Source organism: Leiobunum rupestre, chromosome 3, assembly GCF_980474605.1.
Source record: "Leiobunum rupestre chromosome 3, qqLeiRupe1.1.hap1, whole genome shotgun sequence".
NCBI classification, from domain to species: domain Eukaryota; kingdom Metazoa; phylum Arthropoda; class Arachnida; order Opiliones; family Sclerosomatidae; genus Leiobunum; species Leiobunum rupestre.
The window spans coordinates 45,514,197-45,521,584 of NC_143386.1; positions in this window are offsets into that span (position 1 = coordinate 45,514,197).

Here is a 7,388-nt window from a genome sequence, read left to right on the forward strand (position 1 = left end):
GCCACTTAATTGAAACCAACTAATTGTAAGCAAGAAAATTGTACAGTGTGAACAGAAAAAGTTGGAACAATGGTTACAATTTTTCTGTTCACACTATTCAATTTTCTTGCTTACAATTAGTTGGTTTCAATTAAGTGGCCCAATTAATTGTATAGTGGGAACTGGGCTTTAGACTCGAAACGTTGTGTCCAACTTTGTTGTAAATAATGTATTATTTTCATTGATTTTATTAAATCTTAATTAAATACACTCACGAGTATTCCGTAATATATAATAAGTTATATTACTGTTACCACCATGACCAAAATCAGTGCTTCTATTCGACTATAGATAAGACCACGGCCAACTTTGATGACGCGCTGTTCGCGCAACAGCACGTTATCAAAGTTGGCCGTGATAGCCCAATACAGCAGCTGATGGAGCCCCTGTAGCATAGGTCTGCATGATGAAATCCTGTTTATTAATTGCCCGGTCCTTGGAACCTGATAATTAATTAGTGAAATTTCCTAAAAACTAAGTAGTCTAGAGCCCGCCGCTGCTAGGTGACCAAACCCGATTAACGAAGGCGCATAACCGCTTCACCAAATTGACCAAAGGACTTGCCACTCTACCGCCAGACGAACGGGATAAGCGCCGTGGTCTTGATGCCCCGCTTCTTCGCCACGCAATTAATGACATTGTGCATATCTGGAGCATGTAGTCTGGTATATCTGCGCTCACCGTCTCTACCCTCTTCCAGGCCCTAAATGGGTCAGAGTGTGGCTTTACCGGGGAGTCGGATCCGGCTCTTGTAAACCATAAAGGCGGTGGCGCACTGGGACATGTTAGCTCTGATCAAATGGTCCTATCTCCACCTCCGACTTCGGTCAGATAGGGGCTGGAAACTGAGCTTCAGCTCAGGCTAACGGAGATTGTCCAGGCAAACTGGCCACCTCGGAGGATTGGGATCCCTGCTGTGGGGCGGCGGGTCTTCGTATGAGGCGCAGTGGTCCCATTTCCCGGCCTTTTGGAGTCCACCGGGTTATGTGGAACGCTGTTTGGACACTCTTTCTGAGGGTATGACTCTCTACCTACGTAGGTAGGATGTCGGCTGGAGTTGCTACAGCATCCACTCTTAATCCCACTGCGAAGTGAGGGGTTGGTTGTCACATTGTTGCACCTTCTGCTGAGTTGAGTGGCTTGCGTCTAAGGTGAGACCATCAGTAGTAGGGTAGTACTACCCATGCTGGATTTGTCACCTGTCCGGGCTTGGGGACGGTGGCGTAGGGCACTATGATGATAGACCTCCGTTGGTGTGGTTTTAATCTTACCAGGTACACCGGGCTATAAATTCTGACACACTCTTCCAGTTCTCTACTCTCCGCACGACACGGGGCCATCACGCTAAGATTTTCAAGCCACGTGATAAAACTAATGTACGTCATTGGCACCTAGCGTTTCGTGCTGTCGAAAAGTGGCGCTCACTGCCCCCAACTGCCCTTGCCGGTGTCACGCGCTCTAGATTCCGAAAGCACGTCCGCGACTACCTCCGCCACCAACCTCAACTTTATTCTTAACCGGCGGCGTTCATTTAACCGTCTTGTATTTCAGTTCCATCTCTCAATTTCTACTTTCTTTACCTTTTTTTTTATTGTTTTTACTTTCATTGTTATCTCCATTTTAGTGTTACTACTTTCGGGTTCAGTCTTTGTATATGTATATTATTTTGTGTTATGTCATTATAGTACCCTTTGGGCACAGAATGTTTCCTGTAAGGCTACACACAAGCTACAGGGTGTTAGCTAACAAGACGTACGACGGTCAGAATACGCACAATCCTTCTAATGTGTTAAGTTTGTTTGAGCTATTCACAGCAACCTGCAACGCCGGTATCACAACCAAAATATATCCACGGTCACACATATATACATATTTACACTTATTTGTTACTTCTAGTCATATTTTGAAAGCATCGAAGATTCCTTCGATCAGTGTCACTCTTATTTTTTACTTCTGATCACACCTATTTGTTACTACTAGTCAGCCGTTGAGTGTCACACTTATTTCTTCTGGTTAATAATAATAATAATAATAATAATAATAATAATAATAATAATCAGCTCAGGGGCGGCTTAAGGGCCGGGCAACCCGGGCAACTGCCCGGGGCGCCGTTTTGAGAGGGGCGCCAAAATTGAGTTGCGCGCCTTTTTAGTTTACCAAGAATTGGATTTGTTTATAAAATTTTTAATAACATAATTTGAAAAATCTTGAGCTAATTAGAAATACAAACCGTTTTCCCAACCAAAATGTCCAACATCGTCGATGATCGTTTTTTTTGCGACTATTTATTTTAAAATAGTAAATAAACCATAAAATTACGGTGCATAGTTCTGACGGATAAAGCATTTTCCTTGGATTTTCATTATAAACCAGGGTATATAATATGAAGAAGAAAAAGTGGTTGGGCGATACTACAAGAATAGAAGTGTGTCAGAATTTTTAGCCCGGTGTACCTAGCAACAGGGGGCATACCACCGGAGGCCTATCATCATAGTGCCTACGCCAGCGTCCCCAAGCCCGGACAGGTGACAAATCCAGCATGGGTAGTAGCGTGGGGCTAGCCAGTAAGAATTTGCCTGTACACCGATTACGTAATCATTAATCAGTTCAGATGATTACGATGAGTACAGAATGATTACGATGAGAAGATAATGATTACGATGAGTACACAGGCAACCCAAAACTTTAAAATTGTTACAGATGAGTAATTGAGTACAGGATAATTCCAATGAATAAGCGTGATTACAGATGAGTACGCGTTATTTCATAATGATTACGGTGATTACAGATGAGTACGAAGATTACAAATGATAACGGGATTAAAAATAAGTACAAAAGATTACAGAAGAATACGTAATCATTACAGTTAGGGTGTACACCGATTACGGGAAGTCGATAGCCCCTAGGGTAGTAGTACCCTACTACTTATGGTCGGACCTTTGACGCAAGCCACTCAACCCAGCAGAAGGTGCAGCAATTTGTGGACCAATTCTCACTTCGCACACAGCCGTGCGAGTAAGAGTGGATGCTATAGCAACTCCTTCCGACACCCTACCTACGTAGGTAAAGAGTCATACCCTTTGTAGAGAGCTCCTAAAGGGGAACGACGGGACACAGTAGTCCACATAACCCGGCACAGCTGGCCACGGAGATCACGGTGTGACTCCATAAGGCCGGGAAACAGGACCAACGTGCCCTCACACGGAGGCCCGCCACCCCACAGCAGGCTACCCAATCCGCCGAGGCGGCTAGTTTACACGGACCCTCTCCGTTAGCCTGAGTCGAAGCTCAGTTTCCAGCCAAACCTGGCCGAAGTCGGAGGTGGAGATAGGACCATTTGATCAGAGCTAACATCTCCCAGTGCGCCACCGCCCTTATGGGTTACAAGAGCTGGACCCCGACTCCCCGGTAAACCCACCAGTTATTGCACACTCTAACCAATTTAGGGCCACAAGAATAGAAGGAAGCCCAAAGTAATACAGTACTTCTATGTACTTGCTTGCTATTTCGTTGTCATTTATCCAGCTTTATGATAAATAAACTAGCAGGCCATTTTCAAGAATTCTATTGGTTTCTTAGACTATTATGAACCTGCATTTAATATTCTAAAATGCATTTAAATCGTTTTCGATGGCTAGTTCTTAAGCAGTCTATCGGTACGATTTAATCTGTCGTGTGTCCGTGGTTACCGTTAGTCTCTTCTATTTTACGGGCACGCGCAGAAAGCCATTTATTACTTTCAGTTAAATAGTTTTTGTTAGATAGATATTAATTAGAGTCACGTTGAATTGAATTAAGATGTCCGAGAAATAGAAGCATTCTGGTTCTTTTTATAAAAAAGAAGTAAATTAAGAGAAGCCGTTTAAGCAGAAAAGCAAGCGACAGCTTTTAAAAAGTTCATAAGTGTAGGCCTTAAAAAAACCCGTAAAAGTTTCTTAATTAAGTTGTTAAAGCAATTAATGTAATGAATAAAAGAATTAAGTTTACTAAGAACAACCCGTGAGTTAAAAATAAAAATATCCAGGGATTATTTTTATCTTTAACTCACGGGTTCTTCGTAAACTTAATTCTTTTATTTCACATATTAACCGTGATACTATTCAGTATGGACATTATAATTAATGTACTTAAGGTATACTAGTCTTGCCACCTTACCTAGTGTTTCAAGCTCCATGTAAAATGACCCTGTACCATAAAGAAGGTATTAAATACGTTTACACAAAGTATTTAGAAAGGGATTAAAGGGATTATTTATTGTTAGGAAAACGGTAAATTTATAATTTATTTAGTCTCAAAATAAAAGGGGCGCCAAAAATCCCCCTTGCCCGGGTGAAAAATATTTCTTGAGCCGGCCCTGAATCAGCTAGGCTAATACCCAAGGCACCACCTTAGGCAAAGACTAGTTCGATCAGTTTCATACTTATTTGTTACTTCTGATCACACTTATTACTTCTGGTCATACGCCGGGCCCTCAAGGGGTCGGAGTGTGCAATAACTGGTGGCTTTACCGGGGAGTCGGGGTCCGGCTCTTGTAACCCGTAAGGGCGGTGGCGCGCTGGGAGATGTTAGCTCCGTCCAAAGGGTCCTATCTCCAACCTCCGACTTCGGTCAGGTGTGGGCTGGATACTGGGCTTCGGCCCAGGCTAATGGAGAGGGGCCGGGCAACCTGGCCGCCTCGGCGGATTGAGTAGCCTGCTTTGGGGCTGCGGGCCTCCGTATGAGGGCACGGCGGACCCATCTCCCGGCCTTTTGGGCTTCCACCGGGATCTCCGGTGCCAGCTGTGCCGGGATATGCGGGCTGCTGTGTGCCCGCCGTTCCTCTTTAGGAGCTCTCTCCAAAGGGCTTGGCTCCCTGCCTTTGTAGGTGGGGTGTCGGCCGGAGTTGCTAGAGCATCCGTTCTCTATCCCACTGCTGTGTGCGAAGTGGCGGGCTGGTCGTCCCATTGTTGCACCTTCTGCTGGGTTGAGCGGCTTGCGTCGAAGGTGCGACCATCAGTAGTGGGGTTCTGCTACCCATGCTGGTTTTGTCACCTGTCCGGGCTTGTGGACGCTGGCGTAGGGCATTCTGATGATAGGCCTCCGGTGGTGTGGTTCTTTTCTTACCGGTACACCGGGCTATAAATTCTGACAACATGGTCATACGCCGAAGACTAGGTCGATCAGTGTCATACTTAATTGTTACTTCTGGTCATACGTTGAAAGCGCGGCGCACTCTGAACGGCCTTGAAAAACGACAGAGGGAAACGGGCGCGTAGACCTCTATAAACACGCGGATTTACAATGTTGGAAATTGTGGGGCTCCGTATACGCTGCCCAAAAAACCTTACTTAGAATTAAATTTAAGGAAGGTTTTGCAATTCTAGGTTATATGTAAACCACAGCTATTCAAAAATATAACTTTCATGAAAATCGGACTTAAATTAAGGAACGTTATGCCGACTTTCAGGCGGAAATATAAGTGTCACACTTATTTTGTTACTTCAGGTCACACGTTGTAAGCATCGCGTATTACTCCGATAATTGTCACACTTATTTGTTACTTCAGGTCATACGTTGTAAGCATCGCGTATTACTCCGATAAGTGTCACACTTATTTGTTACTTTGGGTCATATTAGAACGGCCTTGGAAAATGCCAGAGAGAAATTCGCGTAAAGTCTCTATAACCACGCGTATTTCCAATGTTGGAAGTTGACGGGGGTACTTATACGCTGTCCAAAAACCTTACTAAGAATTAAAATTAAGCAACGAAATTGCAATTCTAGGATATATGTAAACCACAGCTATTCAAAAATATAACTTACATGAAAATCGGACTTAAATTAAGGAACGTTATGTCGACTTTCAGGCGGAAATATAAAACCACGAACATTGGGGTCCCGTAAATAACCCCGAAAACTATACTTAAATTTAATATTTACTGATATAACCGAAGTGGTAGTTCAAATGAATCCTAAACTATCCAATAATATTTTTTTAACGTTACCGGACTTAATTTTTAACAAAATAACAACCACACAAAGCCAAACTACCGAAAACGGTAAATTGGGAAAATGCCCAACTTCTTGGACTTCGATTTCAAAACTGTATGAAAGGCTATCAATGGCGATGCATGTACATTCGAACGAGATATCATTGACTCTTCTAGCCCTAACCGTTGAAGAGGTATGCGCGACACGGCGGCATGGGCATCGGCATCGGCTACACTGTACGTGAGACTAATACACACAAATCCTTAGGATTGTGTGTAAAAAACGATACAGAGCCAATTACTCAAAATGTGTTTTATGTAAGAATTTTAAATTTGCAGGTTACATAGAGGGTGCAGGGGGACAAATGTTAATGAAATTTTATCTCGAGAACCATTAGGATTAGAAGAATGGTTCCAATTAGACATGTGTTCTACGGTTAAGTTTAAGTCTAAACAACTTCGACCCGATCTAATTTGACCATTGGGAAGCCGATAAATGTTAGACCAAAAACCATAAGGTCGTGTGTGGTATTCAAATAAAGACACGACATTTAAGGGCTTATAAATCAAAAACTACCAGATCTAATGGATCAAAATTGTCGTGACACTCTAAACGAGTTCGTAATTTGTAACTTATGATGACCTTGAAACATTAGTTCAAGGTCATTCAATTTATTTCAATTACTTCTTTAGTTTCTTTTGTGTTTAAAACATTTAAACTAAAAAAAGTTAATAAAATACTTGGTACGTCTTAAATCAATTAATTAACGTTTATTTTGGAGTTTTATTGGTTTATTTACCTTGGGTAAAAGGTAATTTGGCTTAAAAAACCTTGCGGGCATTTTTCTAATTGGAACCATTCTCCTAATCCTAATGGTTCTCGAGATAAATTTTGAATGACCTTGTAGTAATGTCTAAGGTCATCATAAGTTACAAATTTCAAACTCCCCCACTCAGTTTAGAGTGTCACGACAATTTTGATCCATTAAATGTCGTGTCTTGATTAGAATACCACACACGACCTTATGGTTTTTGATCTACCTTTTTTCGGCTTCCCATTGGTCAAATTAGATCGGGTCCAAGCTGTTTAGACTTAAAATTAAACGTAGAACACATTTCTAATTGGAACTATTCTTCTAATCCTAACGCACTTAACGGGGGTTTTTGGTTCCCCCCTTACTTAGCGACATGTTTTGGGATTCCGCAGTTAGCGACCCTTATTGGTATCCCGCACTTAGTGGGGGTTTCTGGTTCCCCGAGGGGCTGATCCCTCCGCGTATTCGGTGTACAGAGCCGTACCTTTGACTGTACTAATGGGATTACGCGTAATCTTTGAAGTCCCTGCCTTTGGCAGTGCTAATCTAAGCGTAATCCGGCGTA